Here is a 15,631-nt window from a genome sequence, read left to right as displayed (position 1 = left end):
CCCCATAGGAACACCTATCAGGTAAGCTTTATCCTGCAGTAATACTATTGCTTATGCTTTCTGATATCAGTGTATTTATCAGCAGCATTTTTCTGAACCTTATTCTGTCACAGTAATCAACAAATTTCACCATTTGCAAATCTGGAATCTTGTTGAATGCTCCCAGACTTACAGTGTAACCCACACTATTTGTGCACCTGGGATGGCAAATGTGGCCAGACTTACGGTGTAAATCAAGATGTTTGTGCATCTAACACCCTTCCAGACTTAAAGTGTAGAATTGGCTGCTCTAAGATATTATCTATGAAGGTCTCCTAAGGACTTGGACAGATACATATTGTAGTGCCTAAGAAGTGGAAGGACAAGCTGCCCACAGGCCCAGTACATCTGCAGGTAGTCCAGAAAGCAAGGGAGTCTCCTTTTCCTGTGTATTTTCCTGACTAGTGCACATACTCATGAATAAAATGCATCCATATTATTTCACAAAATGAAGAGTTAAATCTAGTCATCTGTCATGCCCACTGTATAAACTGAGGGAGTTACCGAGAATAGGAGCTGACTTGGGTGTGTGACCTTTCCTGCAGGAGACAGCTTCAAAAACTCTATTAATTTAAAAAATTTTACAAGTCAGAATTTGACAACTTCTTATACTATTTTTTCCTTGTGAGAGCTTTGTTTGCAGTTGAGCAATATTTAGGAGCACTTAAAATTTGCAGCGTGGCTGCTTTTTGTGCAAAGATGACCCGCAAATTAGTGAGAATTTCCCAACAAAATGAATATTGTTACTAGAAGTGTACAGCTTAATGACTCAAGTCCTTGGAAAGAATTTATTTCCCCACCCTGAAGCCCTATTCCTAATGCACTTAGCAGAAGTTAACTATATTTTGCACTTTGATAATTTCTTTAGAAAATTTTACTACCTCACTGCATTTTGAAAGCATGAGTCAGCAACACATAAATAAGTCTCTTATTTAAAGACATACGTTTGAAGGAAACTGGGAAGAGAGCCTATAAATAGACAGCCCTTTGATCTGGACAGAGACTTTGATTTGTACAGGTTGGATAGATGGGATGAGGCCAATTGTATGAAGTTCAATAAAGCAAAGTGCCAGGTTTTGCACTTAGGTCACAACAACCCCATGCAGAGCTGCAGGCTGGGGGCAGAGTAGCTGAAAACATGGTCCAGAGGAAAATGACCTGGGGGTACTGGTTGACAGCAGCTGAACATGAGCCAGTATATGATCAAGTGCCCAAGAAGACCAATGGCATCCTTGCTTGTGCCAGCAATAATGTGGTCATCAGGACCAGGATTGTTCCCTCCGTACTTGGCATTGGTGGGGCTGCACCTCAAATACTGGGTAGAGTTCTGAGCCCTTCACTACAAGATATTGAGGTGCTGGAGTGTGTCCAGAGAAGGGCAATAGGGCTGGTGAAGGGTCTGAAGCACAGGTGTTATGAGGAGCAGCTGAGGGAGCTGGGGTAGTTTAGACTGCAGAAAAGAAGACTCAGGAGAGACCTTATTGCTCTCTACAGCTACCTGAAAAAAGGTCGTAGCCAAGTAGGAGTCAGCCTCTTTTCCCAGGTAACAGGTGACAGGATGAGAAGAAATGGCCTCAATCTGCACCAAGGGAAGTTCAGGTTGAACATTGGAAAGAATTTCTTTATCGAAAGGGTGCTTAAGCATTGGAATGGGCTGCCAAATGAAGTGGTGGAGTCACCATCCCTTGAAGTGTTCAAGAATTGATGGAACGTGGCACTTACTGCTGTGATCTAGATGACAAGGTGGTTTCAGTCAAAGGTTGGACTTGATGATCTTGGAGGTCTTTTCTAATCTTAATGATTCTATGATTCTATAAATTCAGTCTCACTGATTGAGAAATAATTAAAATAGCCTGATAATTTCGGATGCAACCCCATTACAGTCAAAATCAAAATTCTCATTGTCATCAAAGGTTGTAGAATGGCGAACATCCTGAAGCCTAGGATAAAACCAAAACTGACAGAGAAAAAAAAAGGAGCTAATGGATACCACTTCATATCCACTGCATTTATCATAGGTATTGTGGTCAAAAGTATCCTCAAATATGGCTAGGCCTCAGTCATTCATTAAGAAAAAGAAAAAAATAGCTTTGCTATCTAACTTTTATTAAGCTCCAAGACAATAAGAGATGGTATAGTCTTTTAATCACATTGTTACAGAAGTGATGTTGCCCTGCCCTACCATGTGGTTATGTTCCTACAGTGTTTTATATATGTCTGTCTACCTATCTGTCTATCGATCTATCTATCCATCCATCCATCCATCTATCTATCTATCTATCTATCTATCTACATCTATCTGTCATCTCTGAGTACCTTGACTTCTTGCAAAGGTGCACACTGTTAGAAGATTAGTTGCAAAACAGTTCAGAAGATATGAATGTTGATGACATTAGGACTTTAGGCCACACAGTGGAGTGCACTAGACCAGAAAACAGACTTCCAGTTTTGGATCTTTTATGTGAGTTATACTATAGACATGCAATGCATACCTCTTAGTTAACCAATGCTTCATTTTTCCCTTTGTTGTAGTTTAAGTGCAGCTGTCAACCAAGTACCACACAGCCACTCGCTCACCTTCCCCTGATAGAATGAGGGACAGAATCGGAAGAGTGAAAGTGAGAGAACTCTTGGTTTGAGATAAAGACAGTTTAGCAGGTAAAGGAAAAAGAAAATAAGATGAGGAATTAATTCACCACTTCCCATGGTCAGAGAGGTGTTCATCCTTCTCCAGGACAGCTGGGCTCCATCATGTCTAATGTTGTTTTGAGAAGACAAACACCATCACTCAAAACTTCTCCCCACTTTCTCCTTCTTCTTTCTCCAGTTTTATGTGCTGAGCACAATGAGTTGTACGGAATGTCCCTTGGGTCAGTTGGGATCAGCTCTCCAAACTGTTTCCCGCGCAACTTCCCATACACCTCCAGCCCCTTTTCCAATGTGGCAACATGAGAGGCAGAAAAGACCTTTATGCTGTGCAAGCACTGCTCAGCAATAACAAAAACACCTCTGTATGATCAAGTTCAATTTTCAGCACAAATCCAAAACATAGCCCACTATGAGCTGCTGTGAAGAAAATTTACTTTTACCCAGCCAAAATCAACATCCTTTTATTTCAAAGAGCGGATTAAAGCATAATGTTCTGACCTTAACTGAAGATAAAATTATTCTTTTTTTCATAAACTGCTATGTCATGAGTATTTGTAATGATATAATTCCTCTATTATAGATGAGGATTTCAGTAACTAAATGGAAAACCGAAGCACAGACAAAACAAAGTCTGGAAGTTTTCTACTTGATTTTCAGCTGTATTGAAAAGAAAAACACCCATTTAATTTTATTTTGGGGGGAATTTTTTTTCATCAGATGAAATGCTTTCAATTGTGAAAGCACAAGTCCTGCATGCATTTAGTGACCACAGGTATAAAGTGTGGTATAACTTGCTTGTTACAAAGCAAAAAGATTGTGCTGTTTTGGTAGAATTGCACAAATGGTTGCTGTAGTTTACATTGAATCCAATCATTCAAGCATCATTTAGTCATCTCAGCTATGAAACTTCCTTCTCTCTTTTGCATTATATTAATTTGCAACCAACTTTCAGCTTCAGCAAAAACTAAAAGACTTTATTGTATTTTCTGCTAATGCATTTTGGTGTTGACTATTTTAAGTTAAAATAAGCTTAAAACTCCATGCAACAATTTCCAGATATAATCACAATGACTGTGTCTGACAGTAGGACCAGAACTTCCTAGTTATGATTCATTTGAAGTAGGAGAGGAAGTTATACCAATACCTGACAGCAGTCCAGTACTCCTTCCTCTTCCTTCACTTTAATGAAAATTACTTTTACTTTACACATAGCGTGCATAACAAAGGCGGTAATAGTTGAAGTAGTGAGCGTACCTGAAAAGTACAGTCTCTGTAGTGATGTTAATGCCATATTCTAGTCCAAAGTGAGTGGGAAACTAACATTATATTATTTGTCCAGTTTAGTTGGCTGTTAGTAAAGTGAGAAAATTTCCCAGGTGCTGTGAAGCAAAAACATTTTTGTGTAGGCAGACAAGGCAAACAAAGAAGCTATGAAAATCTGAAATATACTGGATTTTGCTGAGTGCACTGGATTTATGCACATTGCAAACTCAGCAGAGATCAACTATCTCTAGGAAAGTGGAAACTGTGATATCATTTTATAGACTTGTCATTAGGCAAGCATTGAGTAGATTTTTCATCAAGGCAGCAAAAATATATCACCGATGTTAAAAGAAACAAAACAACCTGAAACCTACTCTTTGCAGGTGAAAGGAGCACTTTGTGCACACAATGAGATGTAGGGTATTGCTTTTTCCTTGTTCCTTTATCTAGTTTCAATTCTGTTTCTATTACACAAATAGACTACCATTGTTTTTTCTTCATTATAACTATATTATACATTTTATGCTTCATTGTGTTTGTTTTAGGTAAACTGGAAATAACGTGGGTTCAAACCCTGACTAAATTTAGTGTTAGGGAGCCCTTGAAGAGGTCACTTTGGATCAGTACTTTGCAAATTTAAACGTATTATTTTTTATAGTAAAAATGGAAATTTTTAATTTCAATCTATCCTGAAATTATTTGGATTTTTTTTAATGTTTTATCTCACATGTTATTTATTTTGTTAAAGTAATTATCAATTAAAAGAGTGCTGGAGAAAAAGCTTAGAAGGCCATCATAACTTGAAGTTCATTATTTCTTTCAGAAAATCGGTGGTTGAGCTGGGCTATACTCTACAAGAATTTTCCATTATTATTCTGGGATTTAGTCTGTGCAGAATATTTTTCTTTATATTGGTGAAATTCGGATTTTGAATGGTTGTGATGAGCTATACTGTCTTGCCATCTTCACTGATTGTTGAAAAACTAACCAAAACAAAATAAAAACTAAATAGGTAGTGATTTACCTCCTGGCAACCAAGTCAAACAAACAAAAACTATTTTAAACAAGTTACTAGTCATATCATTATTTCTATTGCTCAGGTTATCCTTATACCTTTTCAAAAAATTGGGTTTGTTCTCCTTGCTGTATCATCCATTCCAGCCTACCTGAGCCTCAACATTTCACTGAAACTAGAGAGGGTAAGAAAAAAACACTTGTAAAGCTCACAGTGAAGAACAAAAGGTTTCTCATCCTGAAGCACTGTAATTTTTGCTTCCTTAGCCCAGGTGATGTTAAGAAAGAGAGCAGCTTTTGCTGGCAAACTTAGATCAACCTCTGAACTGGTTTGCTTTAATAATTTTGTACTTGCAATGCTTTTTAAAAAATGTTTTGGAAGACATACTGTTTTACCAAAGGCTCTATCTGCTGACTTTGGACAACAGGGTTGATAACTTTGAAGCTGTTCAGTCTGTAAAGGTAAATCTTTAGCTGCCTGGGGACCTCTACCTTATGAAATACCTACTTGGAACAGGTCAACAACATGAAAGAGTAGTTTGTGATTTGTGTTGAGAATGCCTGAAAAGATTGTGTTGCTATGTTGGTCCTTTGCACAGATATTTTGTTTCCTTACAACAGATCGTTAACTCAGGGAAACCTCTGAAAACATAACACTCAAGCAAACAACAGTGCAAAGACTCTCTGACATCACTGTTTTACAATACCACTTTCAGGTTAATTAGTTAGTTCTCGGAAAAGACCACAAGGAAATAAATTTTTTAATGAATTTCAGCATCTTTTTGGGGGTTTTGTTTTGTTGTTTTTTTGGGGGGTTTTTGTGTTTGTTTTTTTTTCATTAGATCTCTGTGCTTTCAAGACTTTAAAGGTGACACAGACTTTTAGTTGTTCAGACCCTTGGCACATCTGTTAAGTTGTTCGGTTATTTATGTATTTTTAAAACTACTGCATAATATGATTTTATTTCACTCATTACTTTTTGAATTAATGCAGTAAAATTTATCACTTTAAACCACTGTATTAATAACACAGGTTAGATAGTGAACGCTGCTCTCGCACTTGACTGTTCTTACAATTACAATTACAAGTAATTCATACAAGAAACCTTTGGTAAGAATAAAACCCAACACTGCTTAATAATAATAAAGCTTTTTTATATTTGCTTCTAACATCTCAAATGACAGATAAATGATCATCCTGAAGGATAATTATGCAAACTATTCTGTCATATGCAAAGAACAACAATTAGAATTTTGTGTTTATTTTTGAGAACATAAGCGGAGACTGGTATTGGAGGGACAAGTGTGAATTACTGAAGTGCCAAGGCCCGGAGGAGAAAGGAACAGGGACACGACACTGCACAGAGGGTTCTGACATGGTAGAAGGTCAGGGTGCAATGGCCAGTTTATTGAGGGGAACAAGGACTTATATAGGGTTTGGATGAGGAGAGGTCTGGAAACCAGGGTGAAGTATGGGATTGACATGTCAGAGAAATACGGGATTGGGGGATGAGGGAAAGGTGGGAGGAATTTGGGAGTATCTAGGGGAAGGGGACCAATGGGAGCTCACTCTGCACTGCGGCACCCATCAGCCCATCAGTGTGGGATGAGCGGGAAAGCAGGGGAGGACAAGGTGGTAAACAGCTTTTGGCCGGAAAACTTAAAGGCAAGTACAGACATGTTCGGGGCAATACAAATCAAGGGGATAAATACAAAAACATGCATGAGGGTTCATTAAACATGGTATAAAACTGGGGAATAACATGAAAGTCCATGGATTGTTAGCTTCTTCAGGCTCCGTATAAGTCTCTCCAGGCTCTGAATCTCTCCCAGTCACTCTGATGTTCCTCCACACTGAAGAATTCAAAATTAATCTTAAAGTACATTTACCCTAAAGGTTTGGCAAAATCTCCACCTTTTTGAAGCTCTTCAAACTAACTGTACCATTTAGGTAGGCCAGCACTTCTCTTTTGTCTGATATACCGCTACACTCCAAGCCCTTTGTGTGATTATCTGCACCATCCTCATAAGCAACTAAAGCTGTAGCAAACAGGAAATTACCGGTTTAACAAATGCTGATTATTGAGCTCCACATAGAAGTAATTTGGTGAAATTGTATAGGATCTACAGGAAATTTTAAAAATGTGTGAATGTGTTAAATGTGTTTTGATTTAATTGCTTAAGCTTAAGTAAGTCTCATGAAGGAGAACAGGACTTTCAAGATATCTGTACAGGGTTACATATTAAATATTGATTTTGCATCAGTTTTTCTGTGTGATGTTTAAGTTCACATTCTTTTCAGGTCTGGACATGATGTTGACTTATAAATTTTTTTATTGTTTGTATTTATAACTGTACCAGACTTTTGATGTTATATGTTGGTAGCAAAATCACAGACTCAAAGTATTACCTTGAAAACTCACTTGTAGCTTCATCATAAACTTCACGAGATGCAGAGTGAGTTTTCTCTGTGTACATTATAACAGTAGCTGATGGAGCAACTAAGCTGGGAAACTATTTCTAAACATTGGAAGGATGAGGAAGTGACTGGAGTCAGTCAGTATGGATTTGCAACAGGGAAGTCATGTTTAACTAAGAACAGCCTTTTAAAATTAGCTGACTGGCTTTGTGATGAGGAGAGATTACCTTTATGAATTCCATTAGCTTTTTGTGTTTTGGGGGGTTTGTTTGTCTGTTTGTCGGTTGGTTGGTTGGGTGTTTTCGTTTGTTTGTGCTTTTTGGTTTTTTTCGTTAGCTCTCTGTACTTTCAGTGGACTCTTTAAAGGTGATGCAGAATTTTACTTGGTGAAACCCTTGTGTGTATCTCACTGTGTTCTGAATTGAAGGGATTAAGATTCGGTGATAAATGTTGCCTGCAGTTTGCCTTCATCACAAGGCAGCAATTCAGAAGGAATGGTGGATAGGATACCAAATTTATTAAAACTGACTGAAAAATCACTTAATTCCGTCTCAAGGTTTATAAGAGAACATGTTTGGAACAATAGTTTCTTTTTTTGCCAGTTTAGGCAAAGAAAATATGAATGAGTGTCTTTAAAGCTTTTGCAGACATTTACAGTCAGACAGCTCACAGCAACTTGGAATTGCTAAGAATGTCAGTTTTACTGAATTGGTGGTGGTGGTGGTTATCCCTCAGTATAGTGCTGAGATGTCAAAAATTTTAAGCACCAGCCTGTGCATCGCCACAGATTTGAGAAACACACTCTAAGTCCCTGCTGTTGGGGCAGTACCCTAAAAACAGCAGATTTAAGCCTCAGGGATTGATTTACTGTCATTTTACTGAATTTTAGATTACTTTGGTACACAAACTCAGGTTGGACAGACTGCTAATTTCCGATGAAATCAATTCACTTGACACAAATAGCTATACATTTATAAATAGTGCAATTTAGCTGTTTTTCAGGAACAGAGCAGCATCTGAGGCAGCAAGTCAATTACTGAATCATCAAAAAGTTGAGATTCCACCTTAATGATAGTTTTAGGCATTGTAGAGAAGGATATGGATGAAATGAAGGTCAAGATATAACAAAAAAGCTTTGAGAAGTCATATATAGTCCTATATGCTATATATGGTCAGTTCCACTAACTGGAAAAGGTGAAATATAAACCCCATTGTTAAAAAGAGAAATAACAAAGACCCAGGGAACTACCAACCAGTCAGTCTTGCCTCGGCACCAGGCAAAATCATGCAGTAGATCCTCCTGGGAACTATAATAAGGCCTGTGGAAAATAAGGTGATTGGTTACAGCCAGTGGGGTTTAACTAAGTTGGTGACCTTTGGCAATGGGGTTACAGAAATGGTATGAGGGAAGAGTAACTGAGGTCATCTCCCTGTACTCGGGCAGAGCGTTTGACACTGTCCTGCATGACATCCTTGTCTCTAAACTGGAGAGACATGGATTTGATTTGTAGACCACTCAGTGGAAAAGGAGTTGGCTAGAAGGTCTCACTCAAAGAGTTGCAGTCAACAGCCCCATGTCTGAGTGGAGACCATTGATGAGTGGCATTCCTCAGGGTTTGATATAGGCACTGATACCATTTAGCATTTGCTTTTGGTGCCATGAACAGTGGAACTGAGAGCTTGCTCGTAGTGTTTGAAGATGACACCAAGCAGAGGTCAATAGTCTGGAAGGAAGGGATGCCATTCAGAGAGACCTCAACAGCCTTGAGAGGTGGGCTTGTGTGAACCTCATGAAGTTCAACAAGGCCAAGTGTTCTGCACATGGGTGCAGAAGTACTTCTCCCCATAGAGAGTGAAAATACTTTATAAACAGGCAAAAAATCTTTAAAATTAAACAATGCCACTTGTAATAATTCTTTTTTACACAGACTAGTGAAAACACAGAATGAATTAATTGATAAGATGCAGATTTTTTTTTTATAAAATATGCACTCTTTCCTATGTCTGGTGTTTAGTGCAGCTTCTAACCTGTGTCTCTGGTAGGTGACACTGTAATCTCCATTGAAGAATGAAGAACTCTTACTCATTCAGATCTGCCTCCTTTTCCTGTGGTTTAAACACGACAGATTTAAGTCTAAAAAATGTTTATGAATTGGTAGAGATTTTAAATTAGTGCCCTCGAGTCATAACAAGTCAATTATTTTTGATACTATGATTAAGATAAAAACATTTTCTGGCATAAGCTAATATGTATCTCCCAGAAAAACTACTTCTTGATAGCTTCAATTCTCAAATATAGAATATATTGGGTCACATCTCTGCTCCCCAAACTGGGCTGAGCACATGCAGCTTGGATCATTGTTTTACCTTTTTTGAGTCCCAAGAAACAGGAGCCCACAAGAAGACTGGTACTTTTACCCTAAAGGCATTGAGGCAATGAGCCAAACAGATATTGCTTTGCAAATATAAGTCTTTAAGCCAAATTCCTCTGAAAAAATATGGGAGGAACTCCATGTTCCTCACACATTCTCTGCTTTCCACCTGACTCACAGATGAAGACACCATTCTCATTCTCCTCTTTCATCTGCCACCATCTTTGTATTTTCTCCAGGCTGCTTCTGATCTCCTAACTCCAGCTCTCTGCATGTTCTGAAGCATTATCCAAGTGGTATTTATTTGGAGAAATTAGGTCTGTGACTCTTAGTCGTCCTGGATTTCAGTAGCCATGTCTCACTATGCTTAAAGAAGGTACTTAAAAGTCCTCTGTACTAGCTGTACAGGAACACCCCAAAGATGCATCTCCATTGTGAACAAGCCTCTTTTTCAATTGCATCAGAGCAAGAAAGAAAATGGGGAAGGAAGCCAATAGAGCAAAATCCAAATATTATTTGGCTTGTGTGGGCAAACTTTGCTTATCACCAGGAATGGATGTTTGATGCCTGACAACCGTGAGTATTCATGCCGAGCAGAGGCAGAAAGAAATTTTCTCATGCATCTTAATTGGTGATTACTCATCCCTGTAACAGAACCTGGCTAGCACACAGGCAAAGTACAACCCATCCTGCTTTGTAGTACTGGCTCATTATCAACCTTAGGTAGGAACAGATGATCTGTAGTGTCTTGTGCCTGTGAGACAGTGGGAAGCAGGGACTGAAATGTTCCCAAAATACAGTGCATCAGGCCAAATTGGTATCTTGTCCCTGTGCCGAACGATTCCTGGCACTCTGTTGAGTGCTAGTTAGTGTCAGCTTGCTGCTGTGCAGTGTCTCATCCTTGGTTACTCAGAGCCAGGATTCAGTGCTCTTGTGCAGAGTTAAAATAAATGCCCATGCACTAAAAACGCATGCAGCTGTTTTTTCTGCTCATTCATGGCAGTGAAAACCTTTGAATAGTTTTGACTATAACTGTTGTGATGTTAAAAAATGAATTATTTCTACTCTACAGACAAATACCATCATTTTAAGCACAATGACCACAGATGACAGATATTAGCATGTAGGATTCACTAGCGTTTGGATACCCCTTTTAAAATCCTTTTGTATTAAAAGAGTCACAAGGTGATAGAAACTGCTTCTGACTGCACACTAGATCAGCATATGTCTTCTTGAATTTATTCATGAATCAGGTGTTTTGTGGTTTTTTTAAGTATCATGTTAACGATACTTATTCTAACACAATTAGATTTCAGATATTTCTAGTGTTACTTTACTTCCACCCTTGATAAATTTGTGTTCAAACTTCTAGTGACTGGGCTGGAATAAAACACATAAATTATGCTTTGAAAAAAAGAAATTAAACAACATTACAAAAGGAGCATAAACAAGAAAATGTTTTAAAGTAAACTTTTCTGTTCTAACTCTTGCTATTGATGTTCTGCAATTTGTAATGCAGTGAAGTATTTTAAACAGAACATGAAAAGCACGCAAACATGTCTGGAATTCTTTATATAGAATTATGTATGAAAAGATTTATCAAAACACAAATTATGCTGTGAAAAAAATTACGAATTTCTAATGCAAGCGGGTGATAAGTTCATACTTAACATATTTGACATTAAACAGGGTTTATAGTGCTTCAAGGAGTTTTCAAAAAAAAAACCTCCTCTCAGATTAGAATGAAGCATAGTTTACAATAATAATTATGTTTGATGCTGTAATCACTCTACACCTGTCACTTGCATTTGAACAGCAATTTTGGAGATTTACTTGGATTGTAATATTGAGAACAGTACAATATTTTACTTGGGGAAAACAATTATTTCCATATTTCATAAGAAGATAACATACTGTAAGTTTTCATTATTCATCTGGTTTAATTCTGAAGGACTCCTTATACATTTGTGTTCATCTTTTATTAATTTCCACACAGCAATAATGGAAATCCAAAAGGACAAAAAGAAGATTTTTTTGCCTTTCTAAAAATTTGTCATTATAAACCAGTAGCGAAGATGCACACTCACAGGCTGGGAACCCTTGCTCTTAAGAACGGCCATATCTAGAATTTTACTCTGGTAAAGACACAGAAAACAATGGAAAGATGATATAAGTTATGTATTTTCTCCATGAATTTTAAAGTCTATGGTTTATATAAAACTTTATAGGTGAGAGGCACTTCATTATACACATGAGATGCACCAGTACTCTTTAACCAGCATACATTTCCTGTCCTTGTGTTGGCCCACTAAATTTAATCATAGGTAGATAATCTTACAGTACTAGATAATTGTCTATTCCGTGGAACAGCAGTGTAGAATACAAAGTAAGTTTTCAATTTGGACTATATATGTGCTTTCAATAGGAGAGGGAAGAGGGCAGGAAGAAGATGAGATGAACTTCATCTCCAGGCGAAATAAGGACTTTCAAAGTGTAGTGTAAATATGTCTACTGTAGGTAAAGCTGATGTTTTTGTGGGGAACCAAGTGCCTACACATAAAGTTTTTTTAGAAATCTCTACCTCTAAATCTGCAAAATAGACTCTAAGTCTTTTCATTTTACTTTAACTACTTAAAGGCAGGCTCAGTTACATTCTGTGAGCTATTAAAACTAACAGAGAACAATAATGGCGGATGCTTTTCAATCAGACTGAAATAATAAATCAGGGTGGCTCTGACTTGTACACTAACATAACTACTGTACCAAAAATTGCAGGTTTTCTTTTTGTGGACCTGAATATTTAAATGCATGACTTTAAGGTAAAAACATTGCAAACTAATATGAGAAAATTTCCAATCTTGTTTTGGCTTTTTCCCTTGAAAAATAAGATATTTTTACAAAGAGCTCTTTTTAAACAGGTTCATGGTGACATCTTTTTACCTAAAAGGTATACTGTTGAGAGTGAAGCATCAAAATTTTATCCTGAAGCATTTGAATAATATATTATCTCTTGCTAAATTGACACATCTCCATACCTTCATTTTTAGATTTCAGAACCTGGCACAGTATATTGTAAAATCAATTACATGTTGACAATGTAAGAGAACTTGGAAAAAAAAAAGATTTATAACACAATCATTGTCAGGAGCAGTGAAATTTTTAAGCATACTTTGTTCCAGCTAAGGCATACAGCTTTAAAATAAAGAAGATAATCCTCTTTTCTTCCATACTTTCATATAGACATATATTTAATACATTTATTTCAGCGACATATTTTCCCAGCAACAACATGAGAACAGCCATTCTATTTTATGCTGAAGTCTACAGGCTAAATGAGTGAAAAGAAAGTGATAATATATTTAGGGATTGCTCGTTAAGCTCCGTGAAAAAATTAGTAGAAACTACATTAGAGTAAAGGCATATGAAGAAGTTATTGCATGAGTATGAGTTTATTAGGTACAAACTCATAGCAACCCACTGTTCACACACCACATTCAATCGCAAATGCACATGGCTCACCCTTCTGCCATTAAAAAAAAAAAGAACAATTTGCTTTGCATTTGCAGGAAATACAAGCAGCTATGCATCATGGAACAGTTATCTGTTGAAAATTTGTTTTTCTGTCCATACTTTGAACTCCATACAAGATAAATTTTTTTTTTGCTAATTTCAAAATGAAAAATGACCACTTTCTTTCTGTCTTGTTTCTAAACCAATTAAAGGTAATTTTTCCAGGTAAAATTTTTATTTCTGCCAATGTGTTTCTGCTGCGGTGTGTTCTGCTCCTTGCCTTTTACTTGTTCTTCAACCAAAAAGTTTTGATTCTAGTCTCAACAGTATTGAGTATCTGCAAGATTTATCTGTGATGACCAGCTATGTCTTTCTATACAAAAATGGCATCAAAATTCAGATTGTATTGCTCTCTTTCCACAGGAGTTGATAGTTGTTCAGGATAGTTGTTGTTAATTATACATCTTTCAGTTACACACTTTCATTTCATAAGAATATTGAAATAATAGCTTCCAGGCATCTTATGCAGAATGTTACCAACTATATTGAGAGAGTTAAATCTTAATTTTTTTATGTCACATGAAAGCAAAGAGCAGGTACATCTAGGGGTAAAAATTACAAATAAAGCTACTTGAAAATATATTTTAATGTAACAAGATTTTCTGCTGATATTTTGGAGTTTTCTGTTTCTTTCTCTTTAATGAAACGGCTTGTTTATGGAAGACAGCCAAAGAAAACCATATATAACATTAAAGTATTCAGAGCTATACAGTTTGAGGCATGTTCTCGTAAAAAAAAATGAAAACAAACTTCTATTAAAAAGTGATTCTGTAGTCTTGATTTGATTGTCTCAGTAATAACCTCCCATTCCTCTCCCTCTAAATTTATCATTGCTTGCATAGTCTACAGTGGGGGCTTTACTTAAAACCTCTCTCAGAGAAGCAGTGAATAAATCTAATGCAAACTGAAAAATCATAAGGCAAACAATGTACTTGGGAGTTTAGCTCAGTGTGTAAAGGGGTGTTACTATATGACATTTTGTAATTTATTTATTGCTACAAACAGAAGGATGATCTTGCAAATTAAGGCATGATTTAAAAATAGAGGGAAGTAACAGCTGAGGATAAATGAAAATACTTTTGAGGATGGACATGCACAGAGAAAAGTTGAACTTGGTTAAGCTGTGCATGTCCACAAGGATGTCCTGTATTTCTGAACCATGGACGTGAATGATTTCTCAACTTAACTGCATCTGAATATGTCAACATATGACAATAAAAGAACTTAGTCACACTGAAATATAGAGAGCTAATGACTTTTTGATCTGGAAAAGAAAATAGAAGGCAAATAGGAGAGGGTTTAGAACAGAAAGACTCATGAAGCTCTTAGAAAAAGGGATTATAAATGGCTTTGGCAGCAAAAATAAAACAGATTCACCTTGAATGGTCCATTAAGTGAAGTCATGATTTAATTCTCTTTTCTGAAGTTGCCTGTTTATTCTGCACCACATGCTTCTTATCAGGAGGCTTCCATTACTATGTATGTGCTGCAATTATAAAAGAAACCTATTAAGAGGAGTGATGTGCAGAGAAGCAGCATGTCCATTGCCAACAAGTTTTTTAAGAAGAGATTGTGAATGTAACTCTGAATTTTTGGCAACATTTGATTTTTAGAATTCTTCCTCTCTTTTGGCAGATAATTTTAAGAAAAAAAATAACCTTTTTGTTTGCCTTCTTTTTTTTTATTTAGAGAGAAATGGAATGATTTGTTTATTATTAATTACACTTAAAAATGTTAACAGTGTAAGTTATAAAATATTTTTTCTTATACACACACAGATTACCCCATGAAATGGAAAATCTACATCTGTATCACATTTATTTCCTTAAGGCCAGCCCCAAGGTTAGTACATGGTAACAGGGTAGTATAACAGTATCTCATGTTGTGAAAAAAAATTGGTCTGTGTTAGTATGATACCCCTGCTTTTAAAGATCTCTTAAGAAAAGTTAAAGAAGGAAAAACATTTACCACTTAATCATATCTTATCAGGATTTGTAAACTTAGCTACTGCCAGGTCTCAGACTGGCAAGGTTGAGTCATACATTACTATTCTTGGTATCCAGCTCGTCATATTCTAAGGAGGATGGGAGTGGGATCATAGCATCACACTTAGTAATGGAAAACAGCTCTTTTGTTTATTTGCCAATTTCCAAGTCTGTCAAGGTCACAGATCCACTTGGTCTTGCAATGGAGCAAGTACTGTGCTGTGTCCAGGCAGAGTGAAAAAGTCTGTGGTGGAGAGGGTAAAGGAATAGAAGTATTTCAGCCAAGGTACAAAAACTTGCTTTATGACCCCACTACCATAG

The 15,631-nt window shown here is 36.8% G+C and overlaps 1 long non-coding RNA gene across 1 annotated transcript; it reads right to left on the bottom strand.

Moving 5' to 3' along the window:
* Positions 1-6,351: 6,351 nt before the first annotated feature.
* Positions 6,352-14,843, bottom strand: LOC135407447 (uncharacterized). Its single transcript, XR_010426877.1, has 2 exons — positions 14,703-14,843; positions 6,352-6,818 (listed from the first exon to the last, which is right to left on the bottom strand). It is a non-coding gene; the product is annotated as an uncharacterized LOC135407447 (long non-coding RNA).
* Positions 14,844-15,631: the final 788 nt, after the last annotated feature.

Source organism: Pseudopipra pipra, chromosome Z, assembly GCF_036250125.1.
Source record: "Pseudopipra pipra isolate bDixPip1 chromosome Z, bDixPip1.hap1, whole genome shotgun sequence".
NCBI lineage: Eukaryota > Metazoa > Chordata > Aves > Passeriformes > Pipridae > Pseudopipra > Pseudopipra pipra.
Note: the sequence above shows the minus strand (reverse complement) of the source record. Positions and strands in the feature narration are given on the sequence as shown.